At 40.0% G+C, this 20,815-nt stretch overlaps 1 pseudogene; it reads right to left on the minus strand.

Annotated features, from left to right (window-relative positions):
- Positions 1–15,241: 15,241 nt before the first annotated feature.
- On the minus strand, positions 15,242–16,217 carry LOC112648657 (pleiotrophin-like; annotated as a pseudogene).
- Between the last annotated feature and the right edge of the window lie 4,598 nt (positions 16,218–20,815).

Here is a 20,815-nt window from a genome sequence, read left to right on the forward strand (position 1 = left end):
CTGTCATCTCCAACAGTCCCCCACCAGCAAGGGGGACTGCTCCCAGAATAACAGACACCCATCATTCAATTGCCTCTCAATCTGAGGCTACAAAGGACAAGTCAGTATGCTTCAGAAAGCAATAATGAACTCACCCATTCTGAGAAATTTAATTCCTCAAAGAAAGACATAGAACGAAATAGTATCCTTGTTCTGTTCATGGAAATCTGAGGCAGGAAAGGTCTGGGCTCATTTAAATTCTTTGTGTCTAAAATCTCCTAGAACTCAAAATTCTATTTGGTCCCTGCTAGTTTAGGCTAAATAACTTCTGGTGGATTTATATGAACTTGATTCTGAAACCTGTCTTCAAAAATGTGAAAAAGACTGTTTGAGGGGGTATCTTTTAGGGGAGAATTTGTGTGAAGAAATAGAATTAAGTCTACAAACTCAAAACACACCCATTTGGTCAGTGGCACACCACATTCTCATTAACCTATCTCTATGCCAGATTTTTTATATTCAGCCTCTGTGTTTTAAGAATCTTCAGAGGGAGATGCATTTTCAATGATTTGCTTTTCTTTCCAGAGCTTTCCACAAATTGAATTCTGTTTCCTGTTTCCTTTGCTCTTTTCAGCCTTCTCCAGGAGTTTTACAATAAGAAACAGAACAGATTCCCTGCTCTAGGAAACGACCTCAGAGAAACATTTTCTAGGAAGAGTGGCACAGATGTTCCTAATGCTCTCAATTTTAGTTCCTTTAACAGGAAATGTATTCAAACCTGTGTTTTAAACATTAAGCCACCACTCTCTTCACCTTATGACTGGTTTTCATTTTCTCAGAGTGGGAAAAAGTTCTTATTCTGTGACCTCCCAACAAAATACTTCAGAAACTCCTCTTCCCTGTCTCCTATAATCCTGTAGTTTAGCATAGAGATAACCTTAGAGTGAAACTCATTAGAGATTTTTATGTCTCTAGTAATTCTAGTTTTCTATCATCCATTATTATCATATAGACATTTTACTCAATTGCTTAAAAGTAAATGACAAAGCCAAATGTCAAAGCCTGAATATAAATTATTTTATCCATAATTGGTCTAAAGAGTCATCCTGGATGGGTCACATATAAACATGCTGCAAAGGTTTCTATCTTTTGGAAATACTTTAGTAACAGAAGAATTGAGCCCCTCCCAGGTGCCAGCACCTTCAAATTGAATTTTTCCAACACTTGCCTATCACATAGAATTCTGCCCTAAAGCCCAGATGTGTTCCCATTCCAACAAGAATTCATCAAGTACTTATTTTGTATCAAGAAGACAATTTGTGTCTTTAATAATTTCTGTTAAAGAAATATAATACTTGTAAGAAAAATTTACTGTTCTGTAGTAACTGAACGCACTTGTAGTTACACCCTATTTCTCCTGGATGTTTATAGAAGTGATGTGATGAATAGATGAATCCTCAAACATCTTTGACTTCTATGTACCCCTTTTACTGTGATTTGTGCATATCCTTTGTTAATCAAGGGACTTTGTCAAATTTAATTTATGAAGGGTCAGAGGTTAACTAACAGGAAACAGAACAATAGGTAACTGACAGCTTTGGACTGGAGCCTCAAAAGAAGAGAGATGCGTGAGAGCAAGCAAGCAAATAAACAAAGAAAACCAGGGAACATAGTGGGGAGAGGAGAGAAATAAAGGATGACAGTGAGACAAACAAGGAATTATGTTAATTAAAATTTAGAGCAGCAGAAAGAGTTCTGGGAAAGGTAAGATGGTGGAACCGAAGGAAAAAGACCAAAACCAGGGAGTCAAGAGCTGCTTGGAACTTGCACAATAGTTGAACTTTTAAACAAATGTCTAGAGGAGAAATCACTGGTAACTCATGGCAGAGAAGCCAAGCAAGAGACAGAGTTGTGTGACTAAGATAAGAAGCTAATGTCAAGCATTGAATACTAGCCCAAATGATCTTGCAGTGACGATAGCATTTCATCCCAGTCAGTTTGGGTTTATGCGATTACACCACTGAGCTTTATACATGCATGACCATACATTCTAGTATGCCTGAGGCAGTCCTGGGTTATACCCGTTGTCATGTCTGGCTTAAAATTCCAGCACCCTCAAAAGTTTATCGATTTGGATGATAAGTATATGGTGAGCCTATTTATATCAATCCTGTAGCAGTATCCTTAACTTTACAATTGTGTGGAATGAGTTGCAATTGAAAAAAAAAATCACTCAATAAATATTAACTTCCTTTTTTTGATATTTTTTATTGGAGTTCGATTTGCCAATATATAACTTAACACCCAAAGCTCATCCCATCAAGTGCCCCCTTCGATTTGCCAATATATAACTTAACACCCAAAGCTCATCCCATCAAGTGCCCCCTCCATGCCTGTCACCCAGTCACCCCAGCCCCCCGCCCCCCTCCCCTTCCACTATCCCTTGTTCATTTCCCAGAGTTAGGAGTCTCTTATGTTCTGTTACCCTCCCTGATATTTCCCACTCATTTTCTCTCCTTTCCCTTTTATTCCCTTTCACTATTTTTTATATTCCCCAAATGAATGAGACCATATAATGTTTGTCCTCCGATTGACTTACTTCACTCAGCATAATACCCTCCAGTTCCATCCACATTGAAGCAAATGGTGGGTATTTGTCATTTCTAATGGCTGAGTGATATTGCACTGTATATATAGACCACGTCTTCTTTATCCATTCATCTTTCAGTGGACACTGAGGCACCTTCCACAATTTGGCCACCGTGGACATTGCTGCTAGAAACACTGGGGTGCAGGTGTTTCGGTTTTTCACTGCATCTGTATCTTTGGGGTAAATCCCCAGCAGTGCAATTGCTGGGTCATAGGGCAGTTCTATTTTTAACCCTTTGAGGAACCTCCACACAGTTCTCCAGAGTGGCTGCACCAGTTCACATTCCCACCAACAGTGCAAGAGAGTTCCTCTTTCTCCACATCCTCTCCAACATTTGTTGTTTCCTGTCTTGTTAATTTTCCCCATTCTCACTGGGGTGAGGCGGTATCTCATTGTGGTTTTGATTTGTATTTCCCTGATGGCAAGTGATGCAGAGCATTTTCTTATGTGCTTGTTGGCCATGTCTATGTCTTCCTCTGTGAAATTTCTATTTATATCTTTTACCCGTTTCATGATTGGATTGTTTGTTTCTTTGCTGTTGAGTTTAATAAGTTCTTTATAGATCTTAAATACTAGCCCTTTATCTGATAGGTCATTTGCAAATATCTTCTCCATTCTGTAGGTTGTCTTTGAGTTTTGTTGACTGTTTCTTTTGTTGTGCAGAAGCTTTTTATTTTGATGAAGTCCCAAGAATTCATTTTTGCTTTTGTTTCCCTTGCCTTCATAGATGGATCTTGAAGAAGTTGCTGTGGCCAAGTTCAAAAAAGGGTATTGCCTGTGTTCTCCTCTAGGATTTTGATGAATTCTTATCTCACATTTAGATCTTTCATCCATTTTGAGTTTATCTTTGTTTATGGTGTAAGAGAATAGTCTAGTTTCATTCTTCTTCACATGGCTGTCCAATTTTCCCAGCACCACTTATTGAAGAAACTGTCCTTTTTCCAGTGGATAGTCTTTCCTGCTTTGTCGAATATTAGTCGACCATAGAGTTGAGAGCCCATTTCTGGATTCTCTATTCTGTTCCATTGATCTATATGTCTGTTTTTGTGCCAGTACCACACTGTATTGATGATCATAGCTTTGTAGTACAACTTGAAATCTGGCATTGTGATGCCCCTGGCTCTGGTTTTCTTTTTCAATATTCCCCTGGCGATTCGGGGTCTTTTCTGATTCCACACAAATCTGAAGATGATTTGTTCCAACTCTCTGAAGAAAGTCCAGTGTATTTTTATAGGGATTACATTAAACATGTAAATTGTCCTGGGTAGCATTGACATTTTCACAATATTAATTCTTCCAATCCATGAGCATGGAATATTTTTCCATCTCTTTGTGTCTTCCTCACTTTCTTTTAGAAGCGTTCTGTAGTTTTTAGGGTATAGATCCTTTACCTCTTTGGTTAGGTTTATTCCTAGGTATCTTATGCTTTTGGATGCAATTGTAAATGGGATGGACTCCTTAATTTCTCTTTCTTCAGTCTCATTGTTAGTGTATAGAAATGCCACTGATTTCTTGGCATTGATTTTGTATCCTGCCACACTACTGAATTGCTGTATGAGTTCTAGCAATCTTGGGGTGGAGTCTTTTGGGTTTTCAATGTAGAGTATCATGTCATCTGCAAAGAAGGAGAGTTTGACTTCTTTGCCAATTTGAATGCCTTTTATTTCATTTTGTTGCCTGATTGCTGAGGCTAGGACTTCTAGTACTATGTTGAATAGCAGTGGTGAGAATGGACATCACAGTCGTGTTCCTGGTCTTAGGCAAAAGACTCTCAGTGTTTCCATATAGAGAATGATATTTGCTGTGGGCTTTTCATATATGGCTTTTAAGATGCTGAAGAATGTTCCCTCTATCCGTACACTCTGAAGAGTTTTGATCAAGAATGGATGCTGTAGGGATCCCTGGGTGGCGCAGCGGTTTAGCGCCTGCCTTTGGCCCAGGGCGTGATCCTAGAGACCCGGGATCGAATCCCACGTCGGGCTCCCGGTACATGGAGCCTGCTTCTCCCTCTGCCTATGTCTCTGCCTCTCTCTCTCTCTCTCTCTCTGTGTGTGACTATCATAAATAAATAAAATTTTTTTTAAAAAAGAATGGATAAGAATGGATGCTGTATTTTGTCAATGCTTTCTCTGCATCTATTGAGAGGATCATATGGTTCTTGTTTTTTTCTCTTGTTGATATGCTCTATCACATTGATTGTTTTACAAGTGTTGAACCAGCCTTGCATCCTGGGGATAAATCCCACTTGGTCATGGTGCATAATCTTAATGTACTGGTGGATCCTATTGGCTAGTATCTTGCTGAGAATTTTTGCATCTGTGTTCATCAGGGATATTGGTCTATAATTTTTGGTGGGGTCTTTGGTTTTGGAATTAAGGTGATGCTGGCTTCATAGAACAAGTTTGGAAGTACTCCATCCCTTTCTATCTTTTGGAACAGCTTTAGTAGAATAGGTATTGTTTCTTCTTTAAATGTTTGGTAGAATTCCCCTGGGAAGCCACCTCTCCCTGGACTTTTGTGTCTTGGGAGGTTTTTGATGACTGCTTCAATTTCCTCCCTGCTAATTGGCCTTTTCAGGTTTTCTGTTTCTTCCTGTTCCAGTTTTGGTAGTTTGTGGCTTTCCAGGAATGCGTCCATTTCTTCTAGATTGCCTAATTTATTGCCGTATAGCTGTTCATAATATGTTTTTAAAATCGTTTGTATTTCCTTGGTGTTGGTAGTGATCTCTCCTTTCTCATTCATGATTTTATTAATTTGAGTCTTCTCTCTCTTTTTTTAATAAGCCTGGCTAATGGTTTATCTATCTTATTAATTCTTTCAAAGAACCAACTCCTGGTTCTGTTGATGTGTTCCACAGCTCTTCTGATCTCGATTTCGTTGAGTTCTGCTCGAATCTTTATTACTCTCTTCTTCTGCTGGGTGTAGGATCTATTTGCTGTTTTTTCTCTAGCTCCTTTAGGTGTAAGGTTAGCTTTTGTATTTGAGTTCTTTCCAGTTTTTGAATGGATGCTTGTATTGCGATGTATTTCCCCCTTAGGACTGCTTTTGCTGCATCCCAAAGATTTTGAACTGGTTGTATCTTCATTCTCATTAGTTTCCATGAATCTTTTTAATTCTTCCTTAATTTCCTGGTTGACCCTTTCATCTTTTAGCAGGATGGTCCTTAACCTCCACGTGTTTGAAGTCCTTCCAAACTTCTTGTTGTGATTTAGTTCTAATTTCAAGGCATTATGGTCTGAGAATATGCAGGGGACGATCCCAATCTTTTGGTATAGGTTCAGACCCGATTTGTGACCCAGTATGTGGTCTATTCTGGAGAAAGTTCCATGTGCACTTGAGAAGAATGTGTATTCAGTTGAGTTTGGATGTAAAGTTCTGTAGATATCTGTGAAATCCATCTGGTCCAGTGTATCATTTAAAGCTCTCGTTTCTTTGGAGATGTTGTGTTTAGAAGACCTATAGAGTATAGAAAGCACTAGATTGAAGTCACCAAGTATAAGTGTAGTATTATCTAAGTATTTCTTCACTTTGGTTATTAATTGATTGATATATTTGGCAGCTCCCACATTCGGGGCATATATATATATTGAGGATTGTTAAGTCCTCTTGTTGGATAGATCCTTTAAGTATGAGATAGTGTCCCTCTTCATCTCTCACTACAGTCTTCGGGGTAAATTTTAGTTTATCTGATATAAGGATGGCTACCCCTGCTTTCTTTTGAGGACCATTTGAATGGTAAATGGTTCTCCAACCTTTTATTTTCAGGCTGTAGGTGTCCTTCTGTCTCAAATGAGTCTCTTGTAGACAGCAAATAGATGGGTCCTGCTTTTTTATCCAGTCTGAAACCCTGCGCCTTTTGATGGGTCATTAAGCCCATTCACATTCAGAGTTACTATTGAAAGAAATGAGTTTAGTGTCATCATGATATCTATTCAGTCCTTGTTTTTGTGGATTGTTCCACTGGACTTCTTCTTAAAAGGGAATTTTAAGAGTTCCCCTTAAAATATCTTGCAGAGCTGGTAGGGAGGTCACATATTCTTTCAGTTCCTGCCTGTCTTGGAAGCTCTTTATCTCTCTTTCCACTTTGAATGAAAGCCTTGCTGGATAAAGTATTCTTGGTTGCATGTTTAGGATTTAGGACCCTGAATACATCCTGCCAGCCCTTTCTGGCCTGCCAGGTCTCTGTGGAGAGGTCTGCTGTTACCCTAATACTCCTCCCCATAAAAGTCAGGGATTTCTTGTCTCTTGCTGCTTTAAGGATCTTCTCTTTATCTTTGGAATTTGCAAGCTTCACTATTAAATGTCGAGGTGTTGAACAGTTTTTATTGATTTTCGGGGGGGGGGGGATCTCTCTATTTCCTGGATCTGAATGCCTGTTTCTCTTCCCAGATTAGGAAAGTTTTCAGCTAGGATTTGTTCAAATACGTATTCTGGCCCTCTGTCCCATTCAGCACCCTTGGGAACCCCAATTAAATGTAAGTTTTTCTTCCTTCTTCCCTTAATCTATCTTCATGGTCTTTTAATTGTTTGTCTCTTTTTTCCTCAGTTTCCCTCTTTGCCATCAACTTGTCTTCTATGTCACTCACTCGTTCTTCCACCTCGTTAACCCTTGTCCTTAGGATTTCTAGTTTGGATTGCATCTCATTCAATTGATTTTTAATTTCTGCCTGATTAGATCTAAATTCTGCAGTCATGAAGTCTCTTGAGTCCTTTATGTTTTTTTCTAGAGCCATCAGTAGCTGTATAATAGTGCTTCTGAATTGGCTTTCTGACATTGAATTGTAATCCAGCTTTTGTAACTCTGTGGGAGAGAGGACTGTTTCTGATTCTTTCTTTTGAGGTGCGGTTTTCCTTCTAGTCATTTTGCTCTGTGCAGAGTGGCCAAAAACAAGTTGTATTGGGAAAAGGAGAAAAAGAAAGGAGAGAAAGAAGGAAAGAAAAGAGAAAAAGAAAAAAGGAAGAAAAAAAGAAAAAAAAAGAGAAGAAAAAGAGAAAGAAAAAGAAAGGGGGAAAAAAGGTTGGGGAAGCAAACAGAAATCGAAAAGAAAACAAACAAACAAACAAAAAAAAACCACGGGGGAGTATCTTCTGATTCTGTATACTGTAAGTCCCTTGACTTCCCCTGGAACTGGTCCGTCTAGCTGGTCTTCTGGGGGAGGGGCCTGTTGTGCTGATTTTCAGGTGTTAGCACTTGGGGGAGCTGCTGTGCCCCTGCCTGGTGCAGGGCTCAGTGGGGGGTTGTTTACCCCGCGAGGCCGCAGGAGGAACAACCGCAGTGGCGGGGCCAGCTCTGGAGCCCTGGAGTCAGCCCCCGCAGTAACTCCGGAGCTCTCTGTCCGCAGGGCCTGGAGGCTCCGGGGCGGGGCCGCTGATCTGCTCAGCTCGGGGCAGGAGCGTCCTCGCTGTCCTGGGCCCTCCCAGCCTCTGCCTTCCCGGGGGAGGCCGGATCCTGGGCTGTGTCCCGGCGCCCTGTGCTCCGGGGCCTGCGCTGTTGGATTCACTCCCGCCCCGCAGCCCCCTCCGCGGAGCCACCCCCAGCCCCGCCGAGCTGCTCCCTCCCCGCAGCCCCCTCCGCGGAGCCGCCCCCGAGCCCCCCGAGCTGCTCCAGGTCCCGCGGTGCGCGCTGCAGCCCTTAGGGAGCTCGGCGCACTCTCCCGGGCGCAGGTGTCTGTTAGTGTCCCAGGGAGCCCGAGGGCATCCCCGCCCTCCTGGGTCCTGCTCCAACTCCCTGCGGGCCCCTTTCCGCCTGGGAAGGTCGGTGCAGCTCCTGCTCCTCCGGGACGGGGCTCTCCTGTCCTGGGGACACTCGCCCCGGCCTCAGCCCGGCTCCTCGCGGGGCCCCTCCCCCTTGGAGGCCTTTTGTTTCTTTATTTCTTTTTCCCCGTCTTCCTACCTGGATAGAAGCACGAACTCTTCTCACTGGAGCATTCCAGCTGGTCTCTTTAAATCTCAGGCCGAATTCGTAGATTTTCAGGATGATTTGAAGGTTTTCTAGGTAATTTGGTGGGGACAGGTGATTTGGGCTACCGTACTCTTCCGCCACCTTGCCCCTCCTCCCAGCAAGTAAAATCTTAAAAAAAGAACAGACAGATAATACAAAGAATAGGAGAAATGGGCACTTAATAGGGTTATGGTGGTTTGAGAGAATTTATCCTCTCCTAAACTAATATCCCTGACCTGTCCAAGTTGTGAGTTTCAAATGTATATTAAAGTTTCCTATAAATCTGTGACAGTCGTCTTATTTAAAACCACTGCTCCTGATTCCTATTTCCTTTTTCTTTATCATGTTTGGCTAAAACAAACATTTCTAGTGCTGTAACTGCCATTATTTAATTAATTGCTTCCTATGTTTATCTCTCTCTAATCAAGGATTCCCCAGTTCACCCAATACAAATTCAACCATTACTAATACATTCAACCCATACCAACACATAATAGTTTTCATAGCACACTAATTTCATCCCATCTCTTCTTTGATTAAAATTTTTAGTAGCTTCTCTTTCCCAAAGACTATGATCTCCAAAGTGGGGATATAAGACACCTTAGTGTAATGCAGGAAGAAAATATTAGACCCTACACTTGTATTCACTTTTTATCTAAAACATAAGAAGAAATTAACTCTTGGTTTATCTCCATGGCATAAGATGCACCAGGATGTTTGTACCATCTCTGGTATACTCCCCTCGTAACTGTCTCAATTTACATTACCTCCAGACCATAAGGACTATGTTTATAGGAAAGAGGACTCATGAAGCTTTCATAAAGAAGGATAAAAGTGGGTCACTATGGAAGACTTTCTAGAGGAAATTGTAAAAATGACTTGCATTGATACCATTGATTATACTAAATGCAGCTGCTTCAACAGACTTCTGGAGAAAGATCTATGTGCCTGAGAAAAGGGTCAGTGTCTTTTCACTCTTCTACCTAAAAAATGTTAGTATCTCTATTATCTCAAGGATAAAATTCTATCACTCAGTCTGTATTCAAGACTCTCCTAATGTAGCCAAAACTACTATTTCTATCCTGTCTCTACAACATTGCTATAACTATTCCACCCAAAGCAATATTTCAGTATCAAAGATTACTCACCCCATTATGACTACCTGTGCTTCCTTTCCCTTTCTCTTATTAATTTTATTTTTTTCTTTCAGTTTTATTGAGACACAATTGGCATACAGCACTGCACAGGTTTATGGGGTTTATGGTGTATAGCATAGACTTGACTCACATACCTTGCAAAATGATTGTCACAAGTTTAGTTAACATTCATCATCTCATATAGATAAAAGAAAAAGTGTATTTTTCTTGTGAGAGAATTTTTAGGATTTACTCTTAGCAATTTTTAATATACCATATATCAGAATTAACTGTAGTTATCATGTTGTACATTATCATATCCCCAGTACTTATTTATTTTATACTTGGAAGTTTGTACTTTTTACCTCTTCATCCGATTCTCTCAGTCCCCTGCCTCTGATAACTACAAATCTGATCTCTTTTTCTGTGAGTTCTTTTTATTCCACATATGAGATCATATAGTATTTGTCTTTTCCTAACTTATTTCACTTTGCATAATGCTCTTGAGGTCCATCCATGTTGTCACAATGGAAGGATTTCCTTTGTTTTCTATGGCTGCACAGCATTTGTGTGTGAGTGTGTGTGTGTGTGTGTGTGTGTGCATACAGTACATTTTCTTCCATTTATCTGTTGATGGGCACTGAAATTGTTTCCAATTTTAGCTATTATAAATAATGCTGCAATGAATATGGGGGTGCAGATATCTCTTTGACACAGTGATTTTGTTTCCTTAACATACATACCCAGAAGTGGAATTGCTAGATTTTATAGTAGTTCTATTTTTAACTTTTTGAGGAAGCTTCAGACTGTTTTCCTTTTTTTTCTCTTAGATTTTAACATTTCTATTCCTCATTCAAGGTCTACCCTAAGCCCTCCCTCTGTGAGGCTTATCCTAACCTTTTGATCCACTATGTTGGCTTTTTTCTCTGAACTTCTTTCCCTATAATATGTCTGTGTAACCTCAAATGAAAAGCTTTACAGTCATATAATTATCATCCAAAATTGAGACACTTGAGATTAAGGTGAAACATATTTAATAAACTTTCCAGGGCATCAGGTGTAAACTAGGACTGTTCTAGGCAAAACAGGATAGGTGCCTCCTGGTTACAATAATGCTTATTACTCTCCCAGTGAAATTTTAATGTCTTCAAAGTGAGAACTACATGTCTTAAATTCTTGTATTAGCTGTGCTTTATCTATATAATAGAGTTTTGTAAATATCAACGGATGGTTTCATTGATTTCCATGGTGGAAATATTCACAATCACCAGATTATATATTATTTCTGTCATCATTAACGTCAACATGCAAGAAATCAAATTTGAAAAAATATAGCTTTTAATATGAGAAAGGATAAAACATGAAGCCATAACATGGAAAAGTCCTGCAACAACCATCCTAATGTCAAATTTTGCTCTAAAGTTAGCAAAAGGCTAAATATATGAAAAGCTGATGAATGGAAATTTGAATCCTTTTACATTTATGTTTTATGTGGGGCTCTCTTGATCTTGTTGTTTTTTCAGGGGACTCTTCCGAACATAGGACAGTCATTCTGTGGTCCACAATGACCCTTTATCCCAACAGACACAGACACCTGATACAGTGATTCAGTGCCTTGTTACCCTCTGGGTCTTTGACCCTTGGATTAATTAGTTGTGCTGGTGTAGACCATACCAGTACTCTTTTCACTGTCAATTCTCAGGACATATTTCCAAACTTGAAACAAAGGAAATCTGGCCAATTCTTCATGGTGTCCCTTTATTGGATTTTATGGTGAATCAAACAAAACAGCACTGCCCCTTCCAGGAACTGCCATTCATCACTGGGCACCATTGCTTCTTTAAGGCCCTGCTCTTTTTAGTGGGTACCAACAGTGCTTCCAGTGGGCACCACTGGCTCTGATACCTCTTACCAAGCACCTACATTTTCCACAGAGCACAGTTCCAAGATGCCAAAGCTGTTCTGACACAAGTTCTTTGCAGAACCTTCTGCTGTACCCCTTTCTTGGATTACATTCTATTAGTGCAAAAGGTTTTTTAGTTGTATTTAAAGCTTTTTTTCTTTCTTTTAGCAAGGCATTCAACTCCACCTCCTCTGGATTCTGTCATGAGTTCATTACAGGTCTGGGCACATACAGAACTGGGAGGAAGATGTCATAATTAAAAACAAACCTTCTTCCCATCCTAAAGATTAGTGACAAAATCCTCTTTCTTGAAAATAGATGAGTCCTGTCTCCAGGAGAATTTTCAGATAAAATACAAATATTTTACTGAACATATGTATACTAAAAAAGAATTTGTTTTTCTGACATTCAAATTTAACTGTATGTTCTGTATCTATGTTCTAATTCTAATAAACTTACTCCCAGGGAGCTCCTTAGTCTCCCATAGTTGTCTTTTGGCAAATCTAGTTAAAACTCAAGCCAAAAGCCCAACTATATTTATTTATACCAATGTAAATGTTTGTCAAGTTTCCTTCATGGTAGATAAACTGATGTAAAGGAAACAGGCAAGAATATGAAGAATAACATAAAGGAATCACATTGGAAATAAAAATATGCCCTGTGATGGGAAGGAAATCACCTTTATCCTAATAAAGGAACTGACCACTTAATGTCTTAAGTGACCATTGCCTGTCATCATTCACTAGGCAGCAAAATGTAATACACTTACAAACCTGTAAAAATGACCGAAACTGGAGAGTGTGATGTCCTGGAAATGGACGGATGAATGGAGAAAGAGACTGAGTGTCAAATGCTGTAGACTGGCCAAGGAAGATGAATGCCACTGGATTTAGCAATGTGGAGGTCCACAGTACTGTTAATAGGAGTGGTTTTGGTGGAGCGATTGAAATGGAAGCATAAATGGAGTATGTCCAAAAGAAATCAAGAGGAGGCTAGGGACAAAACACATACAACGAGTTTGAAGAGTGGAGATATAAAGTGACAGCTGGAAGAAGTGAGATTTAGAGAATGGTTTCTTAAGGTAGGGGGAAAATAGAACATAGGATGTTTGAATGATGATAGACTGATTCCTCTAAGATGGAGGACTTGATGGGAGAGAAGGAAAGAAAGAAAATTATTGGAGTAGTGGCTCTGATTGACAAGAGTAGATTATATGCAAGGCCATGTGAAAGGGTTGACCTGAGAAGCACAGACAGTACATCCAGAGAAGCAAAGACAGACAGTACACCCTGAGAAGCACAGACAGATAGTACACACATGTAAACAAGAGGAAATTTAAAGCATATGGTATAGGGGAAAATGAAACTGTGGGACTTTGTAGAAATCTCATTGATGGCTCCTATTTCTTTCAGTGAAATAGCAAACAATGTTATCAGTTAACACTGATTGTAGGGAAGAAGATACCGGAAGTCTGAGGAGAGAGGGAATGGTGTGAGTAGTCATCCATTAAATAGGCAAATGAATAGAACTTGGGAAATATAGTATGATTAGTAGGTGACAGTGTAGGGACCGCTTAAAGTTCATAATCATGAATTTCAAGGAAGACCAGTGAGCAAGGTTTTGTGGCTTTTCTCCAACCACTCTCAGTTGCAGGGGTGGAGATGCAGAGTAGGAGAGAGTGAGATTTCCACAGCTTTGGGATTTGGCTGAATGAAACCAATGACCCAAGTTCAGTGACTCATCTGTAAGACAACAATGGTAAGTCCTTATACCTGGAATATGTCTCCTGTCCAGTGCAAAGAAACAACCATGGATCTGTGAGCTGCCAACAGACCCTTGATGGTAACATTTAGTAGGATCCTTGCATGTGTGTGTTGCCTGAGGTAAAAGATTAGTGTAAATATACATGTATAGTGCCTCCAATTGTGCTAAGAAGGTAATATGGTCAAGATATAGCCTCTCATAAGAACCCTTCTACTCATATCCACTCATTAGCCCTTCATATCTTTTTGTAATTTGCAAACTTGGATCAAGATGAAAAAAGTAGGTTGGCTTCAGCTGGCAGGGGGTTTGTGGTTCTATGCTACATTTCAATGCTTTGTGCTTTCCTATATTAGAAAAGCACTGTTCCCTCAATTTTGATTGCTGATGAGGATAGAAATAATATACGGTCACTAGGTGGCTCTGAATATTTCTGCACATTGATTAAGCCATCAACAACCTTTGCCAAACTCCCACTCTCTCTAGGCCCTGTCTGATGTAAGAGTGTAAGACACATAGTCCCTGACTTTGTATTGAGTAGTTAATAAGCACTAAAAACCTTCTCATCCAGATGGTGAGTGAAAGAAAACATTTTCTAGGAATTCAGAGAAAGAGCTAGAGTCTGGGGGGTTATGGCAAGATTCACAGAGATAGGTTTTGAGGTGTGGAAGCAGCTAAATTAAAAAGAAAGGGAAGCCATCCTGGGAAGATATTGGTGTGAGGAAGATTTGTTAAGGAAACGCTGACAGTAGTGTTCTTGAAAATGATTGAGCCAAATCCTAAAGCCTTAAGGAATTTTGCCTTTATCCTTGAGACAATAGAAAGCCATTGCAGATTTAGATAAGTGCTGTGAAACACTGACTCTATTGCTATACTCCTCAAGGTTCTCAGGGCATTCTCATAGAATGTTGTTAGGGCAGGCCGTATTTTGAAGGGGGGTTAGAAATTTAAAAAACAGCTTTATAACAGGAATTGAATGATGGTGCCACAATTTAGTCTCAGTCCATATGTTTAAAGCATTTGTAACCATGCTTTGACTCTATACTTAAGTATAGAACTGGGCCTCTTGGGATGACTCTGAGAACAACATAGCACACTGATTCATAAAGAAAAGTGCTTCTTTTGCCTCAGCCAGGAAATTGTGCCAATTTGTAGGAACAAATCTTAGTTAAAATATGGAAAACAGAAAGCTCCTCCCAGAACATTAATTTTAGAAACATCATTTATGATGTGGAATATCAGAAATTGCAACAAACTTTACCTTCTGGGGGCAGGATAGTTCCATTGTAACCAGCACCTGCAAAATAGATGCCTAGCATACTGCATCCTTATTTAAATCCAAATTCAAGTTAAAGCAAGTATTTTCAACTGATGGAAACTAAATTGTGTCCAGACTCTTAGCTATAAAGACAAGTATAGCTTTTATTTTTCTGTTCTCTGCAGTATAAAATTTGTTCTATAAGCCTGGAGTATATAGAGAATGAATCTGTCATATTCTCAGAGAAGACAATTCTAGCTCCATGATGTTTTCAAAGAATTCCTAACACCTACAAAAAGGTAAACTTTTTCAGTGTTTGAACACAAGATAATTAAATATTAAGTGGACTCTGATCATAAAAAGGTAATATATGCAAAACTGGACACTAATGAAACCTGATAAAGGAATCATCAAAAGCTAAAAAAAAAAAAGTTTTTTTTTTGAAAGAACTTCTTTTAATGCTTTTCCTTTTTTCAAAAAAAAAAATTCAACATTGAATTAGGGCATGCTCCAACCCCTCCCCCATTTTGCTGACCAAAGTTTTTTTTTATTTTTTTTATTTTTATTTTTTTAATTTAAATCCATTGGCAGAAAAAAAAGATATTTCCTCAGATAGGGTGATTATATTGTATTGCTGCTTTGCTTAGTATATATTTTTCTCAATGGGGAAAAAAGTCTAGGTGAAAAAATTATCTAACAAGAATAGTAGTTTACATAACACGTAAATTGCTGCCAAAAGAAAAACATGTAAAAAAACGATTTTTAATGTAAAATATCACATAACTTCAAAAAACTTACCTCAATGTTCTAGCATGTACTATAAGTCAACTTTCTAAATAGGATTACAGTCCTTTATTATAAGTCCCTAGTGGTCCTATGGTATACATTAAAAAAAAATGCTACTACAAAATTTTTCCGTTCTTTTTGTTTCTGCCTATTGTGTACTTAAGCTATAGATAATTTTTGAATAAAAAGCCTACATAGGTATAAATGCAATAGTTAACTGATCCTGCTTGCTGATGTCCTTCTCACGTTCCATCAGAAGGTGGTGTCTATTAATTAGTCCAGCATCTTCTCTTGTTTCTTGCCTTCCTTTTTTTTCTTCTTGGATTCTGCTTGAGGTTTGGGCTTAGTCAGTTTGCCACAAGGCTTGGAGATGGTGACTGTCTTCTGGCAGTCCGCATTGTGGAGGGCTCGCTTCAGACTTCAGGTTCTGGTCTTCAAGGCCGTATTCAGGTCACATTCTCCCCAGGCCTGGAACTGGTATTTGCACTCCGCTCCAAATTGCTTTTTCCAGTTGCAGGGGATCTTACATCTCTGGGTCTTCATGGTGTGCTTACACTCAGCTCCAGTCCGGGTGCCCTCCCCGGTGCCCAGGCCACAGTCCCCACTGGTGGGCACGCACACACTCCACTGCCATTCTCCACAGTCAGACCTCTTCACTTTTTTTTTCTGGCTTCTCTTTCTTTCCGGCTTCAGCAGTGCCCACAGCTGCCAAGATGAAAATGAATGCCGGGAAGGCAGCTGCAAATTTTCGACGCTGCTGCACGTACTGTTGGCACTGCATTTCGGCATCGTGCGCTCCGGCCGCCTGGGCTGCGCCCCTTGCGGGACTTCACCAGGTTGTTTGGATAGCTCGCTCTCCTGCACTGTGCCTGTCACCCAGGAATGTCTTTTTTAATTAGAAGACAGGAAGGAAAAAAAAAAAAAAAAAAAAAAAACCAGACTGTGTCCCACAATCAGAAACCTCCATTGTGGCAGAAGGGCCTTGACCGCCACCAGGGCAGGGAGAGACTCCAGCCTTCAGAGGCCACCCTGAGGAGTTCCTGTTTGGGGGTGTGAGGGAAAATCAGCGCGGTTTAAAAAAAAAAAAAAAAAAAAAAAAGGTGGCTGCGGGCCTGTCCGGCGTGGTGGGAGGGGAGCTGGTTTCCTGGTGAACTTGTTTCAAAGGGAAAAATAATTTTAAAGAAATAGGGAAAAAAGGGGAAAAAATGTATGTATTCTGCACGGAGTACACTGGTCCCAAGGTGTAAAGCTTTAAGAGTCATTTATAGAAAATGTTTAATCTCTGCTGAAACTCAGTGCAAAAAAAAAAAAAAAAAAAAAAGAAAAGAAAAATGAAAAAAAGGGGATCCCTGGGTGGCGCAGCGGTTTGGCGCCTGCCTTTGGCCCAGGACGCGATCCTGGAGACTCGGGATCGAATCCCACGTCGGGCTCCTGGTGCATGGAGCCTGCTTCTCCCTCTGCCTATGTCTCTGCCTCTCTCTCTCTCTCTCTCTCTCTCTCTCTCTGTGGCTATCATAAATAAATAAAAATTTAAAAAAAAAGAAAAAAGAAAAAAGAAAAAAACATGTATATTTGTACAAAAAGTTTTTAAAGTTATACTAACTTATATTTTCTATTTATGTCGAGGCGTGGGCCGCTCTGCCACGCGATAGCTCGGTTATTGGCTATGCCAAAGGCACGTCACCGCATCTGGTTATCGACAAATGTAATTTATTTTTATAGCGGACTCTGGGGGGAGGGGGTCGCTCACAAGCTGTAGCTGCCGTACAAGCCCATCTAGCTAGTTCTCTTCGCGCTTTCGCGGTCTCTTTTTATTATGATGATTATTTTAAACTTGAAGACAAATCTGTTAAAAATGGTTCCTGAGCCGTCTGCACTATTGCCCCGGCCCCTCGTCCGACGGGTTCTAAATAAAGAGGCCGAAAACCCTGGGGGGAAAAAAAAAAAAAAAAAAAAAAAAGATCCTTTTTTTTTTTTTTTTTTGATGGTCATTCAGGTTTTATTTAGGACAACTTAGAACACACACACATCCGGTCTAGGAACAGAAATGTACAGCATGAGGCTTAAATAACTTTCGTACACTATGTACAGTCACCAGCAGAGGTACAAGACATATATACAACGTGTGCTAGCCGCGAAGCGAGGAGGGCGTCAGCCTCAGCCGGGTGAGACCCCGCAGCCTGGGCAGGGGGTGACCCCTAGAAAAGAGCTGGTGGCAGGGCAGGGCCCTGATTCACTTCGGGGGTCTTCTCTGACCGTCGGCTCCTCTTGGAGTTGTTCCTACTTCCCTGCAAAGCCCTCGGGACGAGGCCTGGGGGCCCACCGGGGCGCTGGGCGGCGGGGGCGGGGAGGGGGGGACCAGGATGCCCCGGGAAACAGAGCTGTCCTCGTAGGTTCTGTCTTGGGGTAGGAGGCTTTTTTTTTTTTTTTTTTTTTTAACCATTTATCCTAGTTTTATTCACGTCTGCAGAGGCTGAATATTTCCACCTTAAGTTCTGTGAACCATTCTTGTCCCGTACAAGTATACAAACAAGCCCTCCAGTGCCTTGATGATCCCCAGTGCTGCTTAGATGTGCTAAGAGAGGGCCCAGGGATAAGGTACAAGGGTGCCCTCATGGATGAAAAGCACCCTACAAGGACTCATAGGTCCCTCTCTCACCACTGTCCGCCTCTGGTCCATTAAATCTGCCATGGGTACCTGTACTCATCTGATTTCTGTAGTTCAGAACCAGGTGCGATGGTGGGTTTTCTTCAGCTTGGTAGTGGCATGACTAAAGGCCAAGTATCTAGCAGCATCAATAAACGAATAAAGGAAAAAAAAGTTTGAACATGAGTTTGAACCAGTTAGCTAACTGGATCTGAGCACCAGTTTCTTCATCTGTAAAATGGGGATCATAAAACTAATCTCATAGGGTTTGTTTGTTTGTTTGTTTGGTGAGGATTAAATGAAATAATACGTGCTAAACATTTACTTAGTTCCAGTACCTAGTAAAATGCACTTAGCACATGATCGGTAAATGTTTGTCAAGTAAATATTGTCACAGAGAGCCATAATCCCCTAAAAGTCAACTGCGAGTGGTTTTCCCTTGTATTTTCTTAGAGAAGAAGGTAATTCAATAATAGATGAATGGTTATCAAGCAAATTTTGATATAAAATCTGGTGCATGGAGTGCCTGCACACATCGTATGATTGGAGGGGACCAAGGAACCCCCATTCACATGTACTTCCCAACCCTTTGTCCAAAGCATTTGAAATGGAGTAGAGAGGCTATTGTTGCATCGAACAGTGTTCTCTTCATGGGATTCCTTTGAAAGCATAATTACATTAGGACACTAATACATTCATGTAAATTATTTTATTGAATCACTTTTTGTATATGTGCATGTGTAGAGGTGAGACCTGAGGACAATGATACCTCTGGTGGCTATGGAAGGAGAAGACACACACATGCAAAGAGGGTCTCCAAAGGTTAATTTTGCTTGTGTGATATTTTCTCCAGTAATTTCTCTGAGAAAGGGAACCCATTTGCAAATGAAAAACTCTCATTTTCAGTTCAGGGTATTTCCTATTAGTCAGTTATCATCATGGCTTATAAATCTGCCCATTGTAAGTTTGTGAGTATACAGCAATTCTCCAGGGGCTATTCAGCCCTTAGTAAGTTTATGATTTTCACAGTTTCAGGAACAAAGGGTGGAAAGATAAGGTACAGCGAGGCAAGAGGTTGGGGGAAACAGCTTCCATCCTTTGTCTTACCATGTTAGTCACTGAGGACTATTGTCCAATTGCTATGGAAAGTGTCTTCATAAAACAAATCTTGTTTGAGAACTGTTTTTCGGTCGTCTAGTCCAGTCAAGCATATAAGCACTTTTCTTGCTACTGATAGAATTTTGGAAACAGTTAATCCTAAGGACCTAATGAACCTTGGACCTTTCAAAAAGGGTCTTCAAACTTCTATCCTGAACATGAAGCAACTTGCAAGAGATTAGTCACAATCAATGAAAGACCAAAAATTTTCCACTAAAAACATGTCAATATCAATGATCATATTTTAAAATTCTAAGAAACAATGTATCTGAATTTCAAGGACTCTTCTGGTGGGTGTGTTTTACTGACATGGAAGTTAGAACAAAACTCTAAAGCCTCCTGTCTACAATATTGATTTATTCTGTTACCAGTATCTCTTTCATGGCAAATCATAAGTATCCATCTATCCACTCATCCTGTCATTCAGCCAGTAAGAATTGAGAATAGTGAGCATAGCTATATGCTGGGTAGTAGAGATGTATAAAAAGAAGGATAAGATACTGTTCCTTATCCCAAACCATTTACATTTCCATGGACAAAGAAGATATATTATGAGTCCATGCCTATGTTCCCTCGTACAAAAAAAATATATATATATCATCTCTTACTGTTTACATGTTCCTATTTTTCATCATTTCCTTAATCTATTCCAGTTGATCTTCTGTCTCACCGTTTCATTCAATGGACACATCACTTCATATTCCCCAATCCAGTGGTAATTTTCTGTCCTTACTTATACAACTGCTCGGGAGTTGATGACTGCCTTGTTAAAATCCTCTCTCCTCTTGCCTTCTTTGATGCTGTATCCTCCTGGTTTTTCTCCCATCTCACTGCCTCCTTTGTCAGTTCATATTGCTCTGATAACTGTCTAAATGCACCGAGAACCCTTAAGCCTTTGTTACCTCTTCATCTTGCACTACTCTGAGTATCTCATCTACTCTCACAACTTTAAATATCATGCATGAGCTAATAGCTCTCAAATTATTTTCTTTGGCCTTTTCTTTCTACTGAGCTCTGCTCATATGCAAGCACCTTCTCAAAATCTTCATTTACATGTCTAAAATAACTCTCATGATAAATTTGGCAAAATAAAGCTTGTGATTTTAATTTTTCTTCTCAATCTTATCTCGATTCATAGCACCCATTCATTTGGTTGCTCAGGCACAGATATAGGAATCATTGTTACTTTCCCCCTTTCCCTACTCCCACACATGATTCATAAACAAATTGCATTAGCTTTGCCTCCAAAAAAGATCTCAAATATGTGCCATTTTTATTTATTTCCACTACTACAATCCTAATCCAGTCCTGGTCTGGGATACTGAAATGGCCCCTAACTAACTTTATTCCTGCCATTTCATAATTGATTCTACATAATTACCTTTTAAAAATAGAAATCAAACCTCCCACCCTAGTTGAAAACTTCTAATGGTTCTCAAATGCTATTGGAATATGATCCATGATAAATTTGTATAAATTTACTTATGCTCTCTGAGGGTTTAGATTATCATGTTCATAGTTCCAACTTCAGCATATCCCCTTTTTTCTCTCTTTGCTCACTACATACACTACAGGCACACTGTCATTCTTTTTGTT

The sequence above is a fragment of the Canis lupus genome, chromosome 7, assembly GCF_003254725.2.
Source record: "Canis lupus dingo isolate Sandy chromosome 7, ASM325472v2, whole genome shotgun sequence".
Taxonomy (NCBI): domain Eukaryota; kingdom Metazoa; phylum Chordata; class Mammalia; order Carnivora; family Canidae; genus Canis; species Canis lupus.